At 37.0% G+C, this 12,924-nt stretch overlaps 1 protein-coding gene and 1 pseudogene across 5 annotated transcripts in view; one reads left to right on the top strand and one right to left on the bottom strand.

The window, feature by feature from the left end:
- Window positions 1-12,924, bottom strand: part of TFDP2 (transcription factor Dp-2) — a 366,930-nt gene that overhangs the window by 281,077 nt on the left and 72,929 nt on the right. The window lies entirely within an intron of this gene.
- LOC119526156 lies at window positions 2,119-9,175 on the top strand (annotated as a pseudogene).

Below are 12,924 nucleotides of genomic sequence, written 5' to 3'. Positions count from 1 at the left end.
CAAAAAAGACATATTCAGGTCCCAATACCTGGTCCTTTGGGTGTAAACCCATTTATAAATGGGAACTTTGAAGATGTTATTAGTTAGGATGTGTCCAAACTGAATGAAGATGGGCCTTAATCCAATATGGCTGAAGTTCTTATAAGCAAGGGAAATTGGACACAAAAAGAGAAGCCAAGGGGAGCAGCCAGAAGCTGGAAGTCAATGGAACCCAGAGGAGAAAGCGGAAGAAGCTGCCATGTGCACTGCCATGTGTGATGGCTTGGAGCTATATACACTAGAAAAGCATGTTCTTAACCTTAATCTATTCCTGTGGGTGTGAACCCACTGTAAATAAGATTATTTGATGAGTTTACTTCAGTTAAGGTGTGGTCCAATGAAACACGATTGATCTTAATCCTATTACTGGAGTCCTTTATAAGGGGAATGAAATTCACAAAAAGAAAGCCACAGGAAAAAAGCTGAAAGTCACAGGAAAAAGCTGAAAGTCTACAGACCCCAAAAGAAAAAGAAAACACCACGATAACACCGCCATGCGACAGAAAGGCCAAGGACCAAGGATCACCAGTAGCAAGTTCCAGAATGCCACAGGTTTCTGGGAGAAAGTGCTGCCTTGACAACATCTTAATTTTGGACTTCTCCTAGCCTCAAAAGTGAATCCATTGCATGGTATTTGTTTTAGCAGCCAGAAACTAAAACACCATGTGACAGAAAAGCTGAGGAATCTCACCAATTACCAACCAGCCATGGGAGGAAGCAAGTCTTCTAGCCTCTGAAACATGGGACAATAAACTCCTGTTATTAAGCCAACCCACTGTAAAGTATTCATTTTAGCTTCCAGGAAAGTAAAACAGTTTTTCGTACCAGAAAGTGGGGTGCTGCTATGTCAAATACATAAAAACGTGGAATTGGCTTTGGAGATGGGTAGAGGCTAGAAGAACTGTGAAGTACTTAAGGGAAAAAGGCTAAATTATTTTGAAGACACTGCCGGTAGAAATATGGATGTTGAATGTACTTCTGATAAAGCCTTAGAGGACATTAAGAATGTGTTATTGGAAGATAACACCTCTTAGGCTTTAATGTATTGGAATAGCTAGAAGTAAATACCTGAAACTACCAAACTCCAACCCCAGCAGTCTGGACTCCTGAAGACAATTATATAATAATGTAGATTACAAGGGGTGACGGTGTGATTGTGAAGACCTTGTGGATCACACCCCCTTTATCTAGTGTATGGATGAGTAGAAAAATGGGGATAAAAACTAAAGGACAAATGGGGTGGGATGGGGGGATGATTTGGGTGTTCTTTTTTCACTTTTATTTTTTATTCTTGTTCTAGTTCTTTCGGATGTAAGGAAAATGTTCAGAGATAGATTGTGGTGATGAACGCATAACTATGTTATCATACTGTGGACAGTGGATTCTATATCATGGATGATTGTATGGTGTGTGAATGTATTTCAATAAAACTGAATTTAATAAAAAAAAAAAAAGAATGTGTTATTGGAAACTGAAGGAAAGGTGATCCTTCTTATAAAACAAAAATTGTTTTCCGATGTGGATGAAAGGCAGAATCTGAATGTGATGAACTTGGATATTTCACAGAGATTTCCAAGTTAAGAGTAAAAGGTACAGCCTGGTTTCTTCTTGCAGCCTATAGTGAAATGAGAGAGGAAAGAGACAAACTGAGGATTGATACGTTAAGCACAAGGAAACCAGTAATTAATAATTTGGAAAATTCTTGGTCTATCCAGCTAGTGTGCTCTAAGACTAGAGCTAGAAGCAGCTCTATCAGAAACGTCCCTGATCCTCTGGGAAGTGAAGCCCCAGAGAACCCTCCATGTGAGGGTTTAATCCTTTACTAGAGAGGGTGGGACTGAACATGGATCCAGTCAACCTTTTCAATGGAAGTCAGGATTGGAAATGCAGTTATCCAGGAAGGATCTATGGGAAGTTCTATCGTCTAATGATTTGTATACACTTGAACTGCACACAAAGCTAGTTTTTGCAAAAGGGACAGAGAAGGAATGAACTGAAGGAAGAATACTTCATGGGCAAAACCATGGAAGCTGAGGTCTGGGCTGAAGATATCTTGGGCCAAGAAAGTAGGCCACCCACATGTGTGGAAAGCATGGGTCAGCCCCTGTGCTTGAAGGAAGCAGGCCCTCTGCCCTGGCACTTAGAGAGGCAGGCCTTGTCCCGTTGTTCAGGAAAAGTACCACCATTCCGATGCTCAGAGTTAAGGGGGCCTTCACAACAGTGTTTGGGGAGAACATGGCTCTGTCCAATCTCCTGGAACGGGTGGGACTGCTGTTTTATCAAGCATGGAGGACAAAAATGAATCCACAGATGAATCGGACCTTGAAATCTAATGGGGTTTTCCCTACTGGGGTTTAGACTTTTTTGGAACCCATGACCCCTCTTTTCCTTCCAATTTTTCCCGCTTGGAATGAGAATGTTTATCCTATGCCTGTTCCTCCATACTAGAAGCAGAGAACTTGTTTTCTAGGTTTCACGGGTCTATCACAGGGAGGAATTTTGCCCTAGGATGACTACATTCACAAGTTATTTTAATGAGACTTTGTATTTAGCATGGTTCTAAAATAGCTTAAAGTTTTGGGGATGTTATGCTGGAATGAATGTATTTTACATGTGAGAAGAACTTGTCTTTTGGGGGTCCAGAGGGCAGACTTTTGGGAATTGAATCATGTCCCTCACAAAAGGTATGTTCAGATCCCAACCCCTGGTCCTGTGGGTATGAACCCATTTGAAATAGAAACTTTGAAGGTGTTATTAGTTGAGGTGTGCCCCAACTGAATGAGGGTGGGCCTTAATCTAATATGGCTGAAGTCCTTACAAGCAAAGGAAATTGGACACCGAGGAAAAAGCCATGGGGAGCAGCCAGAAGCTGGAAGTCAAAGGAATCCGAAGAGAAAGAAGTCGCCATAATATGCATTGCCATATGATGGAAAAGCCAAGGAACCCAAAAGATTGCTGGCCAGCCAGAGATATCACAGGAAGCAAGTCTTCTAGCCTCTGAAACTGTGAGCCAATAAATTCCTGTTGTTAAGTGAAACCATTGTTTAGTGTCTGTTTTAGCAGCCAGGAAACTAAAACCCTTGGATACCTCTGGATTTAAACCAGTGGATAAACTAATAATCCAGGAGTCCATACAGATATAAATAAATAAACGGAGAAGAGAAGGCTCTTCTTCGCAGCAGAATGCCAACTAATAAATATAAAGGACTGACACAGATAGAAAACCACCATTTTGTAGCCATCAAAATTCTTATTGATTAGGCAAGAATCATCAATGGTTGCTAAAACTAGGTGATAAAAATTTGGCGCGGAACAGGGTATTTTTACATAAGTCTCAAAGTATATCCCCACAAATAGCCTTTTAATCAAATTTCACAGTGAAGAAACTTAGTATGCACCACTATGGCCAAGCAATCATAGCTACCAAATGATCACAAATAATGGGACAAATCAACATCACACATCTCCTCAAGAGCACCGAGGAGATAATATCACTTCTGAGGTATTTCTGCCCAAAATGCCTAATCTAAATCTAATGAAGAAATACCAGAGAAATCCAAATTGAGAAATATTCTACAAAAATAATGGCCTGAACTCCTCAAAAATGTTTGTGTCATTAAAGATAAAGAAAAGCTAAGAAAATATCCCAGATTAAAAAGGAATAAAGACACACAAAAACTAGATTCCATGCCTGATCACAGACTGAACACTGGACCAGAAAAAATAACTGCTGTGAAGGCCATTACTGGGGAAATTGGAGGAATCTAAATAAGGTCCACAGACTATATAATAATGTTATAAAAATGTTACATTGCCTGATTTTAGTCAGTACACTGATTTTTGTTTTGTTTTTTAGGCGAATGTCTTTATTCTTAGAAAAAAATACAAAACAAAAGTTATGGGTAGAGGACAAGCAACTTACTCTCAAACAATGAAAAAAAAAATACTACCTGTTTATCATAAAGAAAAGAAGAATGATAAAGCATATGTGGCAAAATGTTTGCAATTGGTAAATCTGGGTAAAGGATATTTAGAAGTTTACTGTTTTTGCAACTTTTCTATGATTTCAAAATTATTCCAAAATTAAAACTTCAATAAGACATTCAAGGGAAAGAATAAAATAAAACCATTTTTAAAAGGTCATAAATAATGGGGCTTGAAGAAATGGGGGCTACAAATGTCCACCTTGTATGCTAAATTTTCAATCTACAAGTAAAATTTTGTGGAAAAAAAAATAAGGAAGTTTTTAACTTTTCAATAAAACACTGAGTTTGTAATTTTTCAATGATAAGGAAAACATATGTGCCAGTTTGGATGTGTTGTGTCCCCCAAACGCCAATATCTTTGATGTAATCTTGTGTGGACAGACCTATCAGTGTTAATTAGATTGTAATTCTTCGAGTGTTTCCATGGAGATGTGCCCCACCCAACTGTGGATGATGACTCTGATTGGATAATTTCCATGGAGGTGTTGGCCCGCCCATTCAGGGTGGGTCTGAATTAAATTACTGGAGCCATATAAATGAGCTGACAAACGGAAGGAACTCACTGCAGCTGAGAGTGACATTTTGAAGAAGAGCTACAGCCAAAAGGGACACTTTGAAGAATGCACTAGAACTGAGAGAGGAGCTCCAGCTTACAGAGACATTTTGGAGATGGCCTTTGAAAGCAGACTTTTGCTCTGGAGAAGCTAAGAAAGGACAAATACCCCAAGTGAAACTAAGAGTGACATTTTTGAGGAACTGCAGCCTAGAGAGGAACGTCCTGGGAGAAAGCCATTTTGAAACCAGAACTTTGGAGCAGACGCCAGCCACATGCTTTCCCAGCTAACAGAGGTTTTCCAAACATCATTGGCCATCCTCCAGTGAAGGTACTCGATTGCTGCTGTGTTACCTTGGACACCTTATGGCCTTAAGACTATAACTGTGTAACCAAATAAACCCCCTTTTATAAAAGCCAATCCACCTCTGGTGTTTTGCATTCCAGCAGCATTAGCAAACTAGAACATATAAATTTTAAAAATCCAGGTAAGACCTGAACCACAACTATAATTTCCACATTCTCACTCTAGCTGCAAATTTGTTCACAATATCTATCATGACCTAATCTGAAAGTGAAGTCTGAAAGTCAAGTTCCTACATTAGAACTGTTTTACATTTATTAATTGTTTATTACGTTATCGTCAATGATATAAATTTAAATATGAGATAAACAGTAAAGAACAAGTCCATGATATTCATTCACCAAACTGTCACATTCAAACCAGGAATTTAAGACTAAAATATAAGTACTACACTTTGAAGAATAATATTTTAACCAAGTTTGAACTAACACATTTATATAGAATATGGAACTCTGTACCAAATATTTACAAAATCTGACCACATAAGATATCACAAAGGAACTACCAACAAATTTCAGAGTCAATATTATCCAGATAATGTTTTCTGACCACAATGCAATTAAACTAGAAAGCAACTATTTAAAAGTTTAAAAGTCATATAATTAGAAAACTGTAGTATCACTTAAACAACCCATGAATTAAAGAAGAAATCTGAAATATTTAGAACTGAATTACAATGAAAATACTATATCTGAAAACTTGTCAAGTGCAGCTGATACAGTACTTAGGGTTAATTGATATTTATTTGCATTCATTAAAACTAAAAATAAATACTGAAAATAATCAGTTAAGTGATCAATTTAAGACACTTTAAAAGTGGAACAGTGGGAACTCAAAGAAAGAAGAATAAAAGAAATAAAGATAAAATCATAAATTAATAAAATTGAAAAAAAATTCAAAAAAACAACAACCTGGTTATAAGTGTCTTACAAGAAGTAGGCACCTGTTCCGGTTTGCTAATGCTGTTGTTTTGCAAATTACCAGAAATGGTTTGGCTTTTGTAAAGGGGGTTTATGTGGCTACAAAGTCACACTCTTAAGGCCATAAAAGTGTCAACAAGCGTATCTTCACCATACCAAGGCGTCCAGGAAACCTCTGTTAGCTGGGAAGGCACGTGCCTGGGATCTACTGGGATCTGTGTCCCAGCTACTCTCTCAGATCCTGTGCATTCTTCAAAGTGTCCCTTTTGGCTACAGCACTGAGCTCCTTCTGTCTGAGCACTTATAGGGCTCCAGTGACTGAATGGGCAGGGCCACACCTCCATAGAAATAATCCAATCAGAGTTATCACCTACAGTTGTGTGGATCACATCTCAATGGAAACAACTTAATCCAATGATTCCAACCTAATCAACACTAATACCTCTGACCCCACAAGACTGCAATAAAGAACATGGCATTTTGGGGGACATAATACATCCAAACCAGCACAGCATCCAAGAAAGCAGCAACAGTGTGGTGCAGTGGAAGAAGCACGGATTTTCTTCTCTTTTTTTTTTTTTTAATTTAGGCTCAGTTCCAGCTCTGACAGTTATCAGTTGTGTGACCTTGAACAAGTGACTTAACCTCTCTGAGTTTCAGCATCCTCACCTGAAAAACAGGTATACTGAGTTTTTTACGGATATACTGGAGTAAGTTAGACACAGTTCAAGTGAAAATCATCAGATCCACCAAGTCAATGTGCCAACTGCCCTCCAGTTTATGCATAAAAATTCTGAATACTCCTAACCATTAAAAAGTTCATTCTTAAATATTTTTAAGATTACCTTATGACCTACTACAGTTATAACAAAAATGAAGTCTCTACCATACAAAATATGGTTTGAACATATTAACTTTTAGAAACCTACTAGATAATCAAGGCAGACGCTGTTGCATATGCAGTATCATTTGCCCCTTCTTCCAGAGGGGAAGTTGAAGATGGTATTGTACCCAACTACAAAAACCTACATTTATCAGCCTCCTTCCCAGAATGGCTGACCATATGACATAATTTTGGCCAATAACTTATAAGCTGACATTGTTGGGCTATGTGTCTGCTTTTCCTTTATCCATGTTTCTTTGTTTTTTGGTACTCAGAGCATGGTTGTGACAGCTACAGCTGCTTGTCTCTGTGCATCTGCTTCATTACTAGGTTCAGTACTCAATACTGTGTAATATTCCTTAAGGACAAAGCACTAGGCTATTGAGTTGGACTCTTGAGTTATTTCCACAAATAAAACAGAAATTAACAGAGTACTACTATTTCAGCACTCTACAGCAAAAGGCTACCAATAAAAATACTACTTAGCCACATTAATGAGCTTGACAGAAAGAAGCACAATTTTGTTTAATTTTCCCTTTGTATCTATGTACTCACCAGAGTTCAGCACAAACTAGAACCTCTAAATGTTATCTAAATGAAAAACGTTTGGAATAGAGCCAAAGTGCATGGGTTTCTTAAACAAATTTCCTTAATGTCCTTGTGTTTCTATTTCTTCATCTGCAAAATAGGTAATAGTATATCCACTTTATTAAATGAGACATACATGTAAAATTATTAGGACTCTGAGTAGCACAAGATAAGTACTCAGTATGGGGGGAAAAGTTCACTGATTTCTCATGACAAATTAAGGATTCTTCCTTAAAAAAAAAAATCCTTCATACATGGTAGAGGTAGAAATAGCTCAAGTAAATCTAATTTTAAAACAGAAAAAAGAAAAGTGTTTAACTGTGGTTAAAAAATGCTTCTAAAATTAATAAGAAAAAGCAGTAACTTCAATTATTCATTCATTTACTCATTCATTTAGCAAATACTGAACAGCCTCTATGTGCAACATCTGACCATCCAGGCACCAGGGACACCACAGTAGATAAAAGACAGTACATAACAAAACTCCAAATGTAATTTTAATGGAACAGAATAACATTTAGATAAACATTATCAAAAAGAAATAGGCCCTCCTCGCAGCGCCGGCCATGCCGGCCTCCCCTGGGTCTCTCATGAATATTGAAGGGCCCCTGTGCTATTTCCCGAGCTCCGCAGCAGAAGCCAAGACTCTCCATATTGCGCGGCAGCGGCGGCGGCCACAGTGACTTACACCAGAGTCTCGCTCCGGCCGCGACCAGCGGATCCCGGGCTGGGGCAGGAACTGCAGTTTCTCAGGCTGTGCAGACAAATGATACTCAACCATTAAGAAAAACATGGGAACTCAGTTTATATGAATTACAGTGAACACCTCAGCATGGAATATATAATTTATGATCAAGATGGTATAATTTTTGAAGATGGAAGAATTCTTAGGATTCATTTAGCCCTGACGACCTCGTTTTGTAGGAGACGCTAACGGATGGCCTGGAAACTGTGGTTTCACCTCGAAGTCTACACAGTGAATTAATGTGCCCAATTTTTTTGGATACATTGAAGAACACCATGACTACAAAGGAGTATTTACATCGTTTTTGTGCAGACTGAATTATCATAGCCCTCAGAAGAGGCAACAAAGAATGTCCCACCTGTTGGAAAAAGCTAGTTTCCAAAAGATCACTAAGGCCAGAACCAAACTTTGATGCACTCATCTGCAAAATTTATCCAACTGAATACGACGCTCATCAAGAAAGAGTATTAGCCAGGATCAACAAGCACAATAATCAGCAAGCACTCAGTCACAGCACTGAGGAAGGACTGAAGACACAAGCCATGAACAGACTACAGGGAGGCAAGAAACAACAGATGGAAAATGGCAGTGAAGCAGAAGATAATGGTGACAGTTCTCACTGTAGTAATGCATCCACACATAGCAATCAGGAAGCAGGACCTAGAAACAAATGGACCAAAACATCTGATGATTCTGGGCTTGAACTTGAAAATAACAATGCAACAGTTTCAACTGATCCAGTAATGGATGGTGCCAGTGAAACTGAATTAGTATTCAGGCCTCATCCCACACTTACGGAAAAAGATGACAGTGTGCAGACAAGATACAAAAGACTTTAGGCAATGCCACTGTTGATCACTTATCCAAATATTTGGCTGTGAGGTTAGCTTTAGAAGAACTTCGAACAAAGGAAAATCAAACCAGATGAACCTTGATACAGCCAGTGAGAAGCACTATACTATTTACACAGCAACAGCCAATGGCTAGTTCACTGTATTATTAAATAGCTTTTTTTCTTTGGAATTGGTCAGTGAGAAGTATTGAAAGTGAACAAACCCATGGAACTTTATTACACACCCACAAGGGAGCACAAATAAGTGTTTCCCAAAAACAATTCTGAGACTGAACTTTTTTATAGCCTATTTCTTTAATATTAAAGATGTACCGTCATTACTTTTATGGACAGAATTTTGGATATATTGTTCAGTTTTCTTTCTGAGCCAGACTCGTTTACACTATTAGAGTCTTTTCCTTTTAATTTAAGATTTTCTTTTTGGAAGAGACTGCAAGTATTCTGTACTTTTTCTTTCCTTTAAAAAAAAAATCTGAGTTGTGTATTTTCAGACTGTGGTTCTATTTAGAACCTCCTTCTGACCCAGGAATTTTTCATAGTTCTTTTTTCTTAAGTGAAAATTAGTTTGCCATCCTTTTCCCTGTGCCCTTAAAAATAAGTTTTTTAGGCCTACAGAATGTTAACTAATATGTATTGTGACTTTTTCCCTCCAGAGTCTTATATATTTATAGTTTTTATATAAATTATAGTATCTAAATGAAGACCAAGGCTCAAATTTACTGTGCTTTAAAACAATTCTCATAGGATTATTAATTTCATGGTATTTTCTTTCTTTCTTTCTTTCTTTCTTTCTATTTCTATCTCATTTTAAAAAGAGGTTCTTTCTGAACTTATCTCCATTGTCACGCAATGTTACTTTTTCCCATTTTTTCTTGTAATCATTTTGGAATTTCTGGTCCTGGGGAAGAGCATCCAAACATTCATTTACAGATTTCACTGGAGAAAAATTAAATTGGTTTTATGTAGTCATCATATGTGTACCTAAAGAGGTCTTTTTTTTTATTATTGTATTCTATTGTCACTTCAGTTCCTTAATTATGTGTTGATGTTTTTGCCTCTTAAAATACCAGAGATATGGAGATTTGCACTTTAGCCTTGATGAAAAGTACAAGATGTGTTCACAGCTTCCCTATTCATTTCTTATTGGGAGCCACAAAAGTTTCAAGAATAACATGATACACAGAAGTAACAATGGGAAAAAAAGTTTTGCTTCTGTTTCAAAAGTGTGTTCAGCATTTTGGGTTGCCATATCAGTTTATAAATTTGGTGCTCTTTTGGTTATACTCTAGAGAGAAGGAGGTTAACAGAGCTTGACCCTTGCCTTGATATGTAGTAAAAGATAATCTGTAGAAGAATGCCAAGCCGTAGGGTAAAGTCATTCGATTATTCTTAATTTAATTTTATGTGGAGAGGATGGGGGAAACACTCTTGGGTATTTGGGAGCCAGAGGGCTTTATCCTGGCAGGTCAGTTAAGACTGACTTGTGTATTATTTTTCATCTCTAGCCTGATACTAATGGTATGTTTCTAAGTTTACATTACCACAGTATTTACATATATATGTTTGCACTGAAAATTAACCCCTAAAGGGTTTTTGATGGGAGGGACTAGTCCTCCAGTATCATTGTAACTAAAGCCTATCTAGTCATTGTAAATATTTGTCTGCCAATTTTGACAGATTTGGGCCAGCTTAATGTTTTAAATCTTCAGCCCAGTATGAAAACTTCAAAGGCTTATTCAATTTTTTACCATTTTAGTGAAAATATTTAAAATCTGTTTTTACAGTTTTTTTGGTAAGCTGTGCCATGGTATTTGAAAACCACCAAAAAGTGAGGGAAACTTTGAATTCAATTCCTTTCTTTGGTATAATGTTAAGTTGTATAGATTATTGATGCATATCCACTGAACATAACCCTGGTTTTGTGATATAACTGCTTAGATTTTATTGGCAACATTAGATTAGTGGTTGCATTAAATAACTAAATTCCCATTATGATCATTAATTGAAATTTTGTCTTCAAGCAAAAAGGTATTTGTGGATATAAGCTTTGTGCTTAGAGAATGTATTTGCGTTTATCTGCCAGTCTGGGAGGATATAAACTCTTTGCATCATTAGTGAATTCATTGGCTGTTGTAATCCTTTGCAAAATATATGTATTTGATAGAACATTGAAAAAAAAAGAATTAGGATTGTGATATAGAGACCTCTGTCTTTCAATCAAAAACTGATTAAAAGTAGTTGTATTGCTTTTGAGCAATAGCTTATAAACTTTTTTTTTAATTTTGTTTTGAAATAAATTCAAACTTACAGGAACAGTACAAACAATACAGCAAAAACAATACAAACCCCATCACAAAACTCCAGCATACCCTGACCCCCCTCCCCCGATACCCTGATCCACCAACTTTAACATCCTGTCACACCACCGTTTCTTTCTTTCCCTCCCTCTCTCCCTATCATCCATCATCTATTGCTCTGTCCTCTGAACACAAGAGAGCAAGCGGCACACATCTTTGAACAAAGAATATAATTCACATATACATTCCCCATGAACAAGAACATTCTTTTATGCAATCCCATTAAGCACAGCTAAGAAGTTCAAGAAATTCAACATTGATACAAAGCTTACATTCTATATTTCCTTCTTTTTTTCTTATGTCCCATCTGTGTCCCTTTGAGCCTCCTCTCCTCCATCCTCAGATCCCATCAGGATCATCCTTGGCATTTAATTGTCATCTATTTAGACTGTCTTTTTTTTTTTCAATTGTGGAAACATATATACAGCCTAAATCTTCCCATAGCTTCTAAACTTTTAACTAAAAAAACACACACCTCAAAAAAAACCCATACATCTCTAAGTATTTTTAAAGCTTTTATATTTCTTTTACATTGTCTTTAAATATTATTTGCAAATTATGACAAACTGTCAAAAGTGTCTAGAAAGTAAATAAATGTGACACTGAACATTTTAAGTTACCATCTTTCACAGTACTGGTAATTATCAAAGATGAATCAGTCATGTGCACTGAGGCATTATGCTTTAACCAGACTCAACAATTGCATATGTCTTCCTGTCACCAACAATCCTGTAGGTTAAAAAAAAAGTCAGATTTCTTCTTCCAGCTTCATGAACACATTGTGTCAGGCTCAAAAAGTCAATCTTTGCAACCTCACCATCTGCCATGAACTCCTGTCGGTTTCAGACAATGCAACTCCCACTGATGGTCTCAAAATTCAGGCCCTTTTCCCACTCCAATCAGAATATAGCAATTCTGGCCACATATCCTCTTGAAATAGTACAATATTAATCAAAACATCAGGAAAAAGCAAGAATAAGTATGGATAAATTTGTATAATTAAACAGTAGCATCACTTGAATCAGACTTTCTAACACTGCTGAAAAAAATGGTACTAAAAATTAAATTTCAGAAAGGCAGCATATTTAAATGGCAGACATTGCTAATTTTAAATAACTGCTTCTGAGCCAAAGTCTGCAAAATACACAATACCATAAAACAAGAACTCTCAGGGGCAACTACAGTAGCTTTTTGGCATAACTTCATCCAGTATTCTGTGTAGGTCAACATTTGATATGTAGCATTAATTACAAGATATTTCCCTAGAAAATGAAAGAATATAACTTTTTTAGCTGATTGCCATATCTGGGCACTCTCCTAACTGCTTTACATATAGGATCTCGTTTATTTCTCACCACAACTACATCAGGTACTATAAATGCCTTCATTTTACAGATGACAAAACTGAGCTTTAGAGAGGTGAAATGATTTGCCTAATTAGCCAGCAATGTAAAAGGTAATGACAACGCATGAATCCAGAATTTCAGACCAGCAGCCAAATTCTTAACTACTCTGCTATCTTATGAAATGTAGCTGACTTGAGATACAATAAATATACCCTCAAAATATTACTACAAAAGGAGATGTAATTACTATTACAATAAATCTACATAAAAGGATAACTTACTATACCAAA

The sequence above is a fragment of the Choloepus didactylus genome, chromosome 1 (assembly GCF_015220235.1).
Source record: "Choloepus didactylus isolate mChoDid1 chromosome 1, mChoDid1.pri, whole genome shotgun sequence".
NCBI lineage: Eukaryota > Metazoa > Chordata > Mammalia > Pilosa > Megalonychidae > Choloepus > Choloepus didactylus.
The sequence above is the reverse complement of the archived record's forward strand: the minus strand, read 5'-3'. Positions and strand labels throughout refer to the sequence as shown.